This window comes from Oryzias latipes, chromosome 13, assembly GCF_053564925.1.
Source record: "Oryzias latipes strain Hd-rR chromosome 13, Olatipes_Hd-rR_3.1".
NCBI lineage: Eukaryota > Metazoa > Chordata > Actinopteri > Beloniformes > Adrianichthyidae > Oryzias > Oryzias latipes.
In genome coordinates, this window is record NC_136249.1 from 9,153,471 (window position 1) to 9,169,106 (window position 15,636).

General features: G+C 42.3%; 1 long non-coding RNA gene across 3 annotated transcripts in view; it reads left to right on the plus strand.

The window, feature by feature from the left end:
* The window catches only part of LOC144981569 (uncharacterized), a 55,775-nt gene that overhangs the window by 3,973 nt on the left and 36,166 nt on the right, over positions 1–15,636 (plus strand). The window contains exons 2-4 of one of the 3 annotated variants that reach the window (XR_013647166.1): positions 5,085–5,383; positions 7,709–7,774; positions 7,971–8,098. This is a non-coding gene — a long non-coding RNA (uncharacterized LOC144981569). Of the gene's footprint in view, positions 1–4,829; positions 5,384–7,708; positions 7,775–7,970; positions 8,179–15,636 lie in introns of those variants that run through there. The other 2 variants (XR_013647164.1, XR_013647165.1) reach the window with 2 other exon arrangements.

Sequence of the window (15,636 nt, forward strand, 5' to 3'; positions counted from 1 at the left end):
TATTAATCCTGTATATCAGAACGGTTACCGCACGAACCGAAAGGCACAGCCAGCTTCTTCTTACTCAGAGGGAGAACGTTCACCGAACGCACACACACACACACACACACACACACACACACACACACACACACACAGGTAGACCCCGCCCCCTCTATCCCACCAGTCACCAGCCCACCGTTGATTGACATACACTGTGGTCCAGCAAATAGCAGAAAGAGGGGGGCGCCGGCCACCCGCAGCTCTGCGCACGTGTCGTGAATGTAATCTTCTCTCCGCAAGTCCGCATCTATTTTGTTTAGGTATCCCTGATATGGAGCAGCAAGAAGTCAAGGATAAACTTAAGACAGGGGAACTGAAAAGGCAAACAGGCACCGCGGCTGGAGTATTTCTCCGTGTAATGAAGCGAGTGCGCATCAAGATCTCTCTTTCACTCTCTTTGTCTGGCCTCTTATTCTGTGTTCCAGCGTTATTTCGTTGTGCAAATGCATTTATCACATAAGACGGAACCTATGCGCAGCGCTTCCGGCGGAACTCTATGCCACAACAGCGAGCTTGACTATGCGCGCGGCTGCAGCGACCACTGTCTGTTCGAAAAAAAAATAACTTTCATGATCAGAAAAATATGTAGATTATTTTACCTTTAAGAAATCTGGTCTGCCAAAAATACTATGGGATAAATTGAACTTTCGGGTTTGCTTCGGGCTCGGGCCTGCAAATCAAGTTAATTGGTCGGGTTCGGCCCGGGTTCGGCTTTAATGCCCGTGGGCCCGTGTCGTGTCTGGCTGGATTTTTTAGGCCCGATCTTACCTCTAAATCAAATCTACATAACAGTTGCTGTGACGCTGGAAGCAGAATGTTGGAAAGAAGCGCCTTCACTTTTGTGTGTGTGTGTGCAAATGTATGACTATTATTCAAGTAATAATGAAACAATATGTTTGATAAAGGCTCCATATTGGGTAGATCTGAACTTACCAGCAGCAGCATCAACGTTTTCCCTTTCAACAAAAGGTGTGTTGACAGGAGTTTCTTCTGCAGCTAAAAAAAGAAGAATTATTATTATACAATAATCAACGATAAAGCTAATAAAATAACTATTGCAGAATCCTACTAATAGTTTAGTGGTTCATTTAAAAACTGTGTGCAGATTTTTCACAATTTCATGATTTTTTTTATATATTTAAGAGATGTTTATTGTTTGATTGTGTATTTGCACAAGGTCATATTTATTTATTTAATTATGAACAATTTGGGACTCCATACTCAGCTGCTGTTTATGAACATAAGGGGTTATGCAAACACTGTTTTTTTAAATTACTTTACAAACTATTAAAATTACCTGAGATTACATCTTCAGTGATGTCAGGAACATCTTGGGGTGTGAATGCAGCACCACCTCCAATACTTTTTGATACTATTTGAGAGCAGAAGAAACTGTCGGCTGAGAACGAACTGTGCAAAACATTATCATTATGTAGAACCAAAACTGCAAAATACAAATAAGAAAAAATGTACCCAGTTATTAATAATAAATGTGAACAATAATTTGGCTATAAGTGGACATATAAGCATTTATACACATCTTTATCTATTATTTTGTATGTTCATTATTTTAAAATTAGTATATTTATTTTGTTTGTCAATTATAAATAAGAACTTCATTTCCTATTTGTATTTGGCAGTTTTGATTCTCCATATTTCATGCCATTGCAAGATTTTAAGACACATTGTTGAAACAGTCAGACTACCTGACTTGCTGTAACAGATAAAAAGTAGTTTTTGTAATGACATAACCCGGAAAATGCAGAACGCAGGAAATATGTGTAGCAAAACAATTAAACAATACAATAATGTGAGTTAAAACATTTATCAGCTTTGGTGTCTGAATTATTTTTGAGTTTTCCATCGGAAATCACTACAGACGGGGTTGTTTATGTGCAAACTTTACCTCGAATCAATTAGCATTTTACCTAAATGGTGCAGCTGCACAGAAAGGCAGGATAATGTAAATATACGGCCCCAACATCCTCCAAACTTACCTTGTGATTGATGTTGAAGTTTTTCATCTTTTTTCTTCTTTCTTTTTTCAGCGCCTGATGGATAAAGTCTCTTTGGCATGATGTTGTCTTGTTGTCGCTTTGATCAATGTGACAAAATGCGCTGGTAAATGCGCACTGTGCCAGGCTCAGATGCAATGATGTTGACCAATCGTTGCTAAGAGTGGCATAACGTCATTATTTGGGTTGCCAGATTTGTTCAGGTGTGTTGAAGTGGGGGATCATTAAAGTGCAGGGAACATTCTTTTTCACAACTTTAAGAGCGCACGTTGGTACGGACGTGCTATGAAATGGGTTGCCAGATTTTGGCCTTTTTTTCCCCGCCGGCTGCATAATTCACGTATAGGGATGGCCGGCCATGCTTGTATTTGTTCGCTGGCTGTCTAGCAGCTTCAAGTCACATGTTGTGAGGACAGCACATTGATTATTGCAAATTTAGCTGACATTTTTGTGATTGCAAACCTGAGTGAAGGCTACAAGTGCTTGACTGTTTCACTAAGTCATTGGGAGTTGAAACTGGTTGCCAGAGGTGACTATTACTCCCATCTTTCATTCAATCAAAGTCTGGATCTCCTATCCAGGCTGCCTTACACCTCATGTGCCAACTTGCCACTTGCTCTATGTGTTCCTCTGTACTTTGTTCTATTTACAATCAAATCCAAATATTTTACCAGAGTCATAAAAATGTAAATATTGGACACAAAGAGAGAGACACGTCCTTTGAAATTTCAAAGCAAACAAAGAAGTCAAAGAAGCAGCATTTAATGTGGAGCTGAAACACAGTGGCTGTTCATTTCCATCATCAACGCTCAAAGTTTCCTCAATACCGTAGACTGCAGAACATCCTGGTGTTGCCACCAGACAAGAGTTCCACAACATTGTAACTGTTGAGTATCGTGGCTACTCAACAAGACAAACATCTCAGTAGTCTAAATTCAGTTAAGAAAGGAAAGGCTGTTTTCACCAAACAATTTTTGCCTTCTGAGCAGACAAGCAGTTAAGCACATAGGTCTTCTTTGTATTGCACTTTCCATTGATTTCCTTTAGTAGAGCATGTCAGGATGGCTGAGCGGTCCAAGGCGCTGTGTTGAGGTTGCAGTCTCATAAGAGGCGTCAGTTCAAATCCCACTTCTGACATTCAGCCCACAGTCAGGCTACTGCTCCAATCTTTTCTGCTCTCTCCATCAATGGAACTCTGTTTTCTGTCCAGTGACATCACCTAACAGCTTGCATGATTACAACTTGTTTAGACAAAACTTACTTTATTTGCTCGCATCGTTGTCATCACACGTGTTACAGATGAACCAAAGGAAAATAAATCCTTGATCATTCTATTCATTAAAAACTCCGACCGAAATTTATCTGTTTCTTCCATAAGCAATCATGGAAGTTGTTGTTTTAAACGTAATGGGACATGGGTCAGATGGGATTCCATGCCACTGACAATTTATCTCAATACCAAGGTAATACAAGGTCAATGTAAAACAAATACATTGTAAAATTCAGCGCCTCGGATTTTGCCGTAGAGTTCCGTACGCTGGCTGCCAGCACCCGGTGGGCAGACGAAGCCTTGGTGGATGTATTTCTTCAGTGTCTCTCCGACGTTCTCAAGGACGAGCTGGCGGCGAGGGAGATTCCGGAGGATTTGGAGGAGCTGATCGATCTCGTCGTTTGTATCGACCGGAGGATGAGAGAGCGCGGCCGTGCTCTGCACAGCAACACCGGCTTCCGCCCACTGCCTCTAGAGGGAGTTCCCTCGCTCACCCCCAGCACCCCACGACGGGGTTCTACTCCTCATCCTTCTCCCCCGGAACCCATGCAGCTGGGAGCTGGTCGTCTCACCCCCGCAGAGCGCCGCCGCCGCATGGGAGAGGGACTTTGTTTATATTGTGGTCAATCAGGACACTTTGTACGTAACTGCCCGGGAAACGCCAGGGTTCATTAGCAATGAGGGAACTGGTGAGCCATCAAACCTCCTTTTTTTCACCCTCACGGCCTTCTACCAAAGTTTTAGTGGCCTGTGCAGGAGCACAAGAGGAATTTGAAACTTTAATTGACTCTGGCTCTGATGGTGATTTGATTTCTCAGGAGGTGGTGAATAAACTCAGAATCTCAGTTGAACCACTGTCTCCCATATTAGTCATTCGTGCCATCAATGGGTCTGTCATTCACAAAGTTTCCTCTAGGACAGTTAACATTAGGGTCTTGGTTTCTGGAAACCACACTGAGTTTATGAGCTTTTACGTTGTAGAATCTCTCAAGCCGCAGGTTATTTTGGGGTTCCCTTGGTTGTGCAAACATACCCCCCACTTAGACTGGTCTTCCGGAAGGGTGCTGTCATGGAGCTCTTTCTGTTTGTTAAACTGTCTCTCGTCTGCTGCTGTGCGTACTCCTGCGAATGTTCTCCAGCCACCAGAGCCTCCTAACTTGAGTAACGTTCCTCCTGTGTACCATGATCTCAGTGATGTGTTTTGTAAATTCCGAGCTAGGTCTCTGCCTCCCCACCGCCCGTATGACTGTGCTATAGACCTCTTGCCTGGAACCCAACCACCCAAGGGCCATATCTACCCCCTGTCTCCACCTGAATAGGTGGCTATGAACGACTACCTGCAGGAGAGTCTACAGGCAGGCATCATTAGACCATCTTCCTCTCCTGCAGGGGCTGGGTTCTTCTTTGTGGGGAAGCGGGATGGGGGTCTGCGGCCCTGCATTGATTACAGGGGTTTAAACAATATCCCCATCCGAAACACTTATCCTCTCCCTCTGTTACAGACTGCTTTGACCAGTTAAGTGGGGCCCAAGTCTTCACTAAACTGGACCTCAAAAGCGCTTACCATCTGAGCCGCATAAGGGAGGGAGATGAGTAGAAGACCGCCTTTAACACTCAGAGCGGGCACTTCGAGTATCTGGTCATGCCTTTTGGACTCACTAACGCTCCAGCTATGTGTTTAATTAATGATGTTCTAAAGGATATGATCAACAAATTTGTCTTTGTATATCTTGACGATATTCTTATCTTTTCACCAGATCTCGATTCCCATGTGCAGCACGTCCGAGCAGTCCTCCAGGGCCTTCTCGAAAATCAGTTATACTGCAAGGCAGAGAAGTGAGAATTCCACACCATACAAACCCGGTTCCTTGGCCATGTTGTTTCCCCAGGTAGTGTTCAGATGGAAAACGCCAAGGTCAAAGCTGTTCTGGAGTGGCCCGTACCCTCGGGACGTAAACAGCTCCAGCGCTTCTTGGGATTTGCCAACTTTTACAGGCGCTTTATCAGAGGCTTCAGTGGCGTTGCTGCACCCCTCCATAGGCTTACTTCGCCTAAGGTACGTTTTATCTGGGAGTAGGGGGCCGATAAGGCGTTTACTGAGCTTAAGAGACGTTTCTCTACAACCCCCATTCTGACTCAGCCTGACCCCTCCAAACAATGTATTGTGGAGGTTGATGCGTCTGAGTCTGGGGTGGGGGCTGTTTTGTCTCAGAGGGCGTCCGATAACAAAGTCCATCCCTGTGCATATTTCTCCTGCAAGCTCACTCCTGCAGAGAGAAATTATGATATAGGGAACAGAGAATTGTTGGCTGTAAAACTGGCTTTGGAGGAGTGGCGCCATTGCTTGGAGGGAGCTGAACAACCATTATTGGTCTGGACAGACCATAAAAACTTGGAATATATCCGGACCGCCAAGCGTCTTAGTCCTCGCCAAGCTAGGTGGTCCCTCTTCTTTGATCGGTTCAATTTCACTCTATCCTACCGACCTGGCAGCAAGAATGTCAAGCCAGACGCCCTCCACACCAGTTCCAACGGGAGGAGGAGACTGAGGAGTCTGCTGTTGCCACTACTATTGTTCCCCCTCACCTTGTGTTAGGAACTGCTCGCTGGACTCTGGAACACAAGGTAAAGGCATCTATACCTGATCCTGCCTCCATTCCTGCCGGCTGTCCAGCTGGGTGCCTGTTTGTGCCTCCATGATTACGCACGCAAGTTTTAAAGTGGGGTCATTCTTCCCGCCTGGCTTGTCATCCTGGAGTAACCAGAACCATTTTACTTGTGGCTCAACGTTTTTGGTGGCCTTCTATGTCCTCCGATATTAAGACTTTTGTGGCTGCTTGCCCTGTATGTGCTAGTGTCAAGATCCCTAGGACCCCACCTGCTGGTCTGCTACACCCCCTACCTGTGCCGTTGAGACCTTGGTCCCACGTCGCCATGGACTTTATCACTGGACTGCCCAACTCAAGAGGTAAGACGGTCATACTCACCATCATTGACCGTTTTTCCAAATTGGTGCACGCCATACCCCTACAAAAACTTCCGTCTGCCAAGGAGCTTGCTGTTCTCGTGTCTCGTCATCTGTTCCGATTACATGGCCTTCCTCTGAACATCACGTCTGATCGTGGTCCACAATTCATTGCTGCCTTCTGGACTGAGTTCTGCAACCTTCTTGGGATTAAGGTTAGTCTCAGTTCAGGCTTCCATCCTTAGACCAACGGCCAGGTAGAGCGGTACAACCAGGATCTGGAAACAACTTTACGAGCCATGTGTAGCAAGTACCCCAGGACTTGGTCTTCTCAGCTTCCTTGGGCTTAGTATTCCCACAACACCCTCATCAATTCATCTGGTTTCTCCCCCTTTCAAGCATGTTACGGCTATCAACCCCCTCTATTTCCCCACCAGGAACTGTTGGCCTCCTCTGTTGGTCCTGCAGCTTTCGTGAGGCGCTGTCAGCGAACCTGGAGGAGATATAGGCACGAACTCCTGCGGAACCAGGAGAGGTTCACAAGAGTGCCTAATCGTCGGCGGTCTGCGGCTCCGAAGTACAAGGTGGGGGACAAGGTTTGGCTTTCTTCTGCTGATGTTCCCTTAAAAGGAGAGTCCAAGAAGCTGCTGCCTCGCTACATCGGACCTTACTCCAACACTCAAGTAATCAACCCTGTGGCTGTGAAACTGGACCTGCTACGCTCTCTAAAGATCCACCCCGTGTTTCATGTCAGCAAGATCAAGCCAGCCAGAGACTCTCCTCTTCAACCCGCTCCAGCTTCTCCTCCAGCCCCTCGTTTCATAGACCGTCAAGACACTCCTCGCTTCCAGAAGAGTGGGTAGAGGAATACAGTACCTTTTGGACTGGGAGGGATACCGTCCCGCGGATCGCCAATGGGTCCCTGACCGTTTCATTGTTGATCGGAACCTGGTCACACGTTTCCATCGTGACCATCCTAGTCAACCCGTCGTCCGTCTGGTAGCCGGACGTGGGGGGGGTTATGTTATGTAATGGTTTTCCTTTGCTCTGCTGTGACCTCTCCTGGAGGCCCTCCCTTTCCTGAGGCCTGCTCTGAGACTCACAGGTGTATCTCATTATGATAAAGGTTCCTATTTAAGGTTTGAGTTTCTGTTGTACTGTGTCTAAGCGTCTTTTTGGACTTGCTCTTTCAAGTTTGCTGTTTTTGCTCTAGGCATTAAAAGCCCTTTTTTTTAAATTTAGAATCTGAGTTTTTGTCTTTCCTGCTCTTGGGTTTTTGTCCCTGGGTATCCCCGTGACAGTCTCTCCATCCAAACTCCTGTCTTTACAAGTTAAAATTAAATCACTCACAAGTACACACTGAGTGTTAATTACTACTTCTGATTGCAACCTGTTTTCTTATTTCTTTTACTAAAGAGCAGAGACATGTAGTGAAGAAGATGACAGGACCAACGTGTTTACCAACAATCCCAACCCAGCCAAGTGAGCAGTACCAAGGTGCACACATCATGCATCACGTGTTGATTATGTTTCTGTATGTGGAGTAGTAGTACTAGTAGTTGAAAAACTGATATTAGACTACATGTTAGTCTTAGATCAGTCCTTTCTTTAGACTAAGCACTTTTAAATGTCTGTTCAAATAGCAGCATATTCATATGTTCGCTTTATTTTCTTTCAGGTTCACTGAGTAAAGGTCTACCTGCTGCTTCTGCCGCCGCTGCTGTTGATGGTTCTGTCGTAAACCATGATCACCTTTTCCTTTCTTCTGTTTGCTGGTTGGCCACGTTCAGGCCTGTTCTAATGCAGGTGTTTTGTGTGGTTACTTTTGTGATGCTGAAAGTATTCATTGTTTATCGTCAAGGGTAAATACAGAATTATTTTATTTGCATGGGTTTGGTTATAGGTTTGGTATGAAAATGATTGAAAGAAGCCAGTCTTTAAAAAAGCAGATTTACAACAAAAGTACATGTCTTAACACGTCAGAGTAAAGTGGTTACGCATGGATTATTACATCATAATTGTACCTTTCCTGGTCAATCAAAAGATAAAAAGATGAAACTAATCATTCATTTATTGATTTTCATACCACACCTGTTCTATTGAGCATGTTTTCTTACATGGTTTTGAGACAGAATTAAACATAGTAGGACAAATAACTCTGTAAAACACAGTAAAACAGCTAAACAACTGAACACATTTGGTCAGAAACCCACACTTAAACCCAAATCCGTCCAGATAGGCAAAGGGAATGGTATCCCACAATCCTTTGCGGTGCCGATCTAAGAGCAGCAACAAAGTTACACCTACTTATTTGAATTAATTTAAATGAAAGTAAAATAAATGTCTGATAACTACGTGTTATTTTTAAGCTGACTTAATGTCAGATAAATGCATCTAGACATTAAAGAAAAACACAATTATAAACAACAAACCACAACAAGAATCAAGTTTCTCATGCACGAGGGAGAGGAGCAAATGTGTTGGAAAAGGTCCACCACGTTTCTCTTCTCAAAGGTCTGCCTCTCCCTGTGCTGCTTTTATTAAGGACACAAGAAGGAGGTAACATTTTCAAGACAAAGACAAAAAGTTCATTAGGGGGTGTCGTCAAATGACCCTTTTGGTTGGATTCTAACTTCAAACAGTATCCCTTATCAGCTCAGGACAGTGTGTCGTAAACCCCTCATCCTGGGTGGGGGATGAGAAGCAGATGAACAAACACACAACTGTTTTCAGAAGAGGTAAAAAGGTCAATCTGAGTTAACATTTAAACAAACATTTAACCAAATACATTTAAGCAATGATAATAATAAAACAAATTCCTTCACATACTCCCTCCTTTTTATCATTGATAAATGTCAAAATCTCACATCCAATATCACATCTCTTTTCAGTTTTCTGTGACATCTTCATTTTCATAACACTTTCAATTTACACTCAGATGAGAAGTTCTTTTTTTTTTTTTTTCAAGTTATTACAGTTTCAAAATCATTACAGTCATCTTGGTCTCCCTTTAATAACAAGTTGTATTCTTGACTCATAAGAACACTTTGTACTCAACCATTCACTGCTCTGGAAATCATAGATTGAATACAAGGAAAAATGCACATAGTAAACACACAACATATGATCAGTACCATAAGAATAGGTGTCACTATTTTTAACAAAAGTTGCCACCAGGAACCAAAAGCAAACCAGGAGAAGAAATCCCAAGATTGGGGTTTCCTGCATTGCCTGCTGAATCTTTTCAAGTTGATGTAATGCTTCTGTGACGCTGTGACCTTCATCGGTGTTGTCAGGAATAAATGTACAACAGGTATCATTTAACATTTTACAAACACCTCCCTCCTGAGCAACCAATAAGTCCAAAACCAATCTGTTTTGTAGAACCATAAGTCTCATGCTTGACATTTCTTCATTATAGCCTTTAAATGCTTTAATTGTAGCGTTCAAAAATAAACCTAATCAGTAATCAATGGTCTTAATTCTGAGAGCGTTTTAGCATTTCCCACCTAGGGAAACAATGCCATAGTTACCTTTTCCCCAGTATTCCAGTGTTTATGGTCTTCAGGAACATCTGATCCCCAAATGGAATCATGTGGCTTGACATCAATAAGGTTACGTCTATGGTTCAGGTGAGGCTCATGGACTGCAGAAACTATGAAAGTGTGACCTGTGACCTTTACAGAAGCACAAATCCCACTCCAGTCTCTAGGCAGACTGAGGTAGAGGACCTGCCCACATAACCAAAACATTTGATCAACCACATAAGTACCATTGTTACCTGGAATTAAATCTGGATTAGATCCAACACAACGTCCTCTGGGGCAGGGAACTGCATAACCATGGGAAACTCTGTCATTGATTATCTGGACTGTGAAGGGAACAAGAAGTTCATGACACATCTTTGTCGGCAAAGTTCCTAAAAACTCTGTGCCATTGTTAGTTACGCAATGTGGAAACACAGTTCCTGGTTCCACACTAGCATATGGAGCTAATGATTTTGTCAATTTCAGTTTTTTAAAGTGATACAAACTCTTGCAACTCGGTCTTACTAGAGTACCATTTGAAGTGGTGACGGCTCCAGTACTAATATACCCTCTGGTACTATATTCAATAACACAGTCGCTCAGAAAATTGCTTTGCCTGTAAATTAGGATGTAGGGATGAAGTTGGAATTACAGAACAAACATAGCAATCAGATCTATGCATTTCCTTAGCCAGTAACATAACATACCTATACCAAGAATTTGTCATATACAGGTGAGTTATGTTCATTTTTGGACTATTCAAAACATCATGTTCATCAATACTTAGCCATCGTCGAGAAATGTTTCTTTCCTCGTTGGTGGTTCTTCTTGCAGGTGGATAATGATTCCAAAAGAACCAAGTCCTTGTGGTGGCTCTTGTCAGGAATAGCAGGAACAGTAAACAAAATAAACTGTCTCTTAGCCCAGTTGGACACGCCATGGTGGATATGTACCTATCTTCGGGAGGGAGAGGTTACTAGCACATCACCTCCTCAAGTCCTCTAACAGTGTAGGATCCGTGTAGTGCAAAAGAGATCTGGTGTGCTTTCTTCCCTAAGACTAGGTGGATCTCTCGGCTTCGCTGACGTTGAGACAAGCAGCATCTATACAGCTGCCTCCCTTTGTAGTCAGACTTCCCCACCTAGCAGTTGGAATTAGCCTCACCCAGATGCTTTTTCTTGCAGTGTGACAGGTGGATCCAAGACGTCCTTTCAGCAATCTTTACAGCTGTTGGTGTAGTCAGCAGGACTTGGAATGGCCCCTCCCCCCGTGGGCTGGACCAACACTTCCTTTTTATGGCCTCCACAAACACCCAGTCACCAACCTGCACTGGTGAAGTGTCCTGTGGAGATAAGAAGGAATCTGGCACTTGATTTGTCCTTTGCACATCTTTAGTGGTAAACATTTTTCTCAAATAATCCACTAAATTGGCATCATCATCTGGAGAATGTTGCTGTGTAGGATCAAGGTCTGGTAACCTGTAAGAACGTCCATATAACATTTCAAAAGGCGTTAAAGGTTGACCTGCTGTGCGTGTGATACGCATACTCAGTTGAACTAAGTCTATGCAGTCAGGCCACTGTCTGTTTGTCTCTTCCATGCATTTCTTTAACTTTGATTTGATAGTGCCATTAGTTCTCTCAACTAATCCTGCACTCTGTGGGTGATAACTACAATGTCTCTTTAAATCAATACAAAGATGTTGAGCCATTTTGTCTATCACTTGATTTACAAAATGTGTACCATTATCACTCCTTATCACTTGTGGTATGCCAAAAGTTGGGATTATTCTTTTACAAATAGCTTTAGCTACTGTAATAGCATCTTGTGTTGCACATGGAAAAATTTCAACCCATTTGGAAAATGCATCAATAATCACTAAACAATATTTCAATTTTTTGCTTTTATTTAATTTAATAAAATCCATATGGATTGTATGGAAAGGAAAAGGTGGTTCAGGAAATTTTCCTCTCTTAGGTCTAACATTGCCTTGGGGATTATGACGCATACATGTAACACATTGTTTACAAAAAGATTTTGAATAGAGAATAAATCCATAAGTTGTATAATATTTCTCTAATAAATTCATCCTCCCCCCTGTTGAATCATGGCAAAGCCCATGACTCAAAATTGCTGCCCATTTGTACATGGATTTTGGCAAAATAGCTTTCCCTTCTGTGCTGACATAAAGACCTTGTTCAACTTTGCTCCTTTTTCAACCATAAATCTTTTTCTTGTTTCGGTGCACTGTGTTGCATTTCCTTTAAAACATCAGCGGTTGCATCTGCAGTCACATCCTCATTTGTGCATATTTCTACATCTTTTGTTGCAGCTTGCTTTGCTGTTGCATCTGCAAAGGCATTTCCTTTAGAAATATCATCTGTTTTTCGTGTGTGTCCCTCGCATTTACATATTGCCACTTTAGATGGTAACATTACAGCAGTCAATAATTCTTTCAGTAAGTCTACATGCGTTACTGGTTTTCCTGTTGATGTTTTAAACCCTCAGTTCTTCCACTGTTGACAAAATTTTCACTCAGCTTCTTCTGTCAGTCAGATGCACATTAGCCTGTGTAATCACTACCCAGTTTAATGCAATCCTTTTAAACTTAGTTTCAGGATTGGTAGAAATTCCAGTTTCCGGATCAGTCTGCCAGTTCAAAGTATAAGTCACTTCCTGCACATGTTCTTTCATTTCTTCCCATTTTTCTCGTGAACCTTTAGAACAAGAAATAAATGGAACTGCATCTGCCATTTGTTTACAATTTGTCACTCTTTTTGTACTCATCAAGTTTTTTGCTTCTGTTGTAACTGTCACAGTACAGAAACTAGTTTCATCCTTCCAATAAAAATCATGTGTTGTACATTTTTGAAAACCTAGTTTACTCTGCTTCATCATATCTCCTGTCAGGACCAGGAGACTTTTTGCATCTTAACATGACATACAGATTTTCTGGAGACATAAAATCTGCATGGGGTGACACTCTGGCTTTTGCTTTCTCCATTAAGTTTTTTGCAGTCTGTCCAAGATCAGTTTTCGGTAGATCTAAAGTCCAATAATAGTGTGGTTCACCTCTGCCTTCTAGCACACAGATGTCTGTATCTGGGCAACGTCGTGCTTGCATCCCCCCTTCTCTGGTGGGGTAAATTCCTAACTTTAATCTTATCATGACATCTCTCCCTAAAAGATTAAAAGGACAGTTTGGTGCTAAAACCACAGGAATGCTTGTTGTGTCATTAGTGTCAGGATTTTCAAAACAAACTGGTCTACTCAAATGTTTAGTTTCAATTTGACCATCTGCAGATCTCATTTGTATTGTTTTATTTGACTTAGGAAAATCATTGTAATGACTTTTTATCACAGTTCTACAAGCCCCTGAGTCACAAAGAAAAACAAACGGTTGTCCCTGAACATAAAGAGTTATTTCTGGCTTTTCCATAAGACAAACTTCAGTGTGATCTAAAAATTCATCACAAATTGGTTGAATTTAGTTCTGATTCATCTTTTATCTTGTCATTTCTTTTACCATCTAATCAATCTGATTTCTTCCTTTCAGGACCTGTCTACAAATCCAACATCCATCATCAACCTGCTCTGACCCTCTGTTGCTACTTCCTCTAAACCTTCCTCTAAAACTTCCTTTTCCATGACCACGATTTCTTCCTTATCCAGTCTGCAATCTCTGGTCTCATAGCTTGCAGTAAAGCTTGTTTCAGCTGCTGTCTATAGGGACTTTCATCATTATCATTATCTCTGAGTCCACTATTAGCTTTAAAACTTCTTCAAATCTGACTCTAAAATCATACACTAACTCTCCATCTTTTTGGTTATTTTGACCAATCTTTCCATAATCAGGTCTCATTGGAAAGGCTTCTCTAATTCTTTGTCCTAAAAGTGTAAGACTTTGAATTAACTCTTAGAATGTTATGCGGAAGAGGTCTGGGTGGATCGTCATCATTCATAGGATTCCTTTTCTTTTGCCCAGTCTGCTTTCATAGCAGCCATACATGGTTTCTGACATTTAATGCCATTCAGATGGTAAGCTCTCTGAACTTCCATCATTTGCCTGTGAGAGATAACTCCCCTCACTGCCTTCCTAACATCCTTTAATGTCCAGGTCCTAAACACAAGAAGTGTAGGCCTCTGGCCATCTTCTCCAGCTCTAGGATTGGGCACTTCAATCATTGGAAATGTCTCTGCAAATTGAGATGACTCTCCAGCTTCTTCCAAACCAACCCCCATAGTTTTACTCCATTCAAGTTTTTCCCTTTTCCTCCTAACATTATTTTTTCTTTTTCTGGTTTATTTAAATCAGTCACTGGTGGGTAAAAACCCGTCAACAGAGGAGCATTTGTCCCCTGGTAGGGAGGAGGTGAGAAATCAGCTGGTTTCTGCTCTCCCCCCCTTTCATCCTGCTCCTGCTCGGTCTGCAGCCTGCTGCAGCCTGCTGTTGCAGGGGTCTGAGTCTCACAAATGATTTATCCTCCTCTTTTTTAGCAATCAGACATGCGTCTCTAGTTTTACTTTTCTGAATGCCATTCTTTATTTTTCGTTGCTTCATTTAAGCACAGTTTTGCACAAATTAATTCTTCACTATTTTTTTTGTTTCTTTTGTATTTTTTATTTTGTTTTTAATTTGTAACCTTTGAACTAATTCAGTACATGCCTGCACTCCAAGATTCCACTTAAAATCGTAGTTTTATCCCATTTTATCAAGAATGTAGTTGAACCTGGATGAACCTCTTTCCATATATTTTTAATCTCATGTTAATTCAACTTTTTTATTTGAATTCCCCCATTTTTTAATTTTTCCAATTTTTTTTTTATTTACGTTAGTCACAGAGTGTGATCAGAACCAACAGAGAATTTCTCTCAGGACCGAATTTCACTCCCCGTGCAACAAGCTTCTAGGTCAGACCTATTGTCTGATCCGGTCACACGTTTAGGGTCCTCCCAGGAGCAAAACACGTTTTGGACTCTGGGGTCTTTTCACTTAAAGCCTAATGAGATGAAATCTTGTTCTACTCCAAAAAGCAGCCTTGTGTTAACACCGCAAGGTTTCCAGCTGCTCACTGCTTCGAACAAGTTCACTCCTTTCACACATGCACTCACATTCACACCAAAAAAAAACAACGTTATTTTTTATTTATTTATTTTTAAATTTTTATAGGCCTTTTAGGGACTTGAACCCTCTTACGCGTTTTAGGCTGCAGGACTCGAACCTACACCTTTATACAGAATTCTGGACTTTTCCGGGACACCAAACCCACACGTGTTTTAGGCAACAGGACTTGAACCTGTCCCTCAGAATTCTGGGCCACTTCGGGGACTTGAACCCCTGAAAAAGCGCTTTACTTGCCTTGTCGTTGTGGTCTGACTGGTTAACGAATAACGTCAATCTGGACCCAGGGATCAGACCAGTCGATTGGCCGGCGTAGAATTCACTACGACGGACTTTCCTCCGGAGACCTAGTCTCACGGGCTGTGCACAGACTTCAATCGGCATGGTCCTCCCCCAAGGATGCAGATATGTTGTCATCCGGCTCGAATGGACCAAAGAATGTCAGATAAATGCATCTAGACATTAAAGAAAAACACAATTATAAACAACAAACCACAACAAGAATCAAGTTTCTCATGCACGAGGGAGAGGAGCAAATGTGTTGGAAAAGGTCCACCACGTTTCTCTTCTCAAAGGTCTGCCTCTCCCTGTGCTGCTTTTATTAAGGACACAAGAAGGAGGTAACATTTTCAAGACAAAGACAAAAAGTTCATTAGGGGGTGTCGTCAAATGACCCTTTTGGTTGGATTCTAACT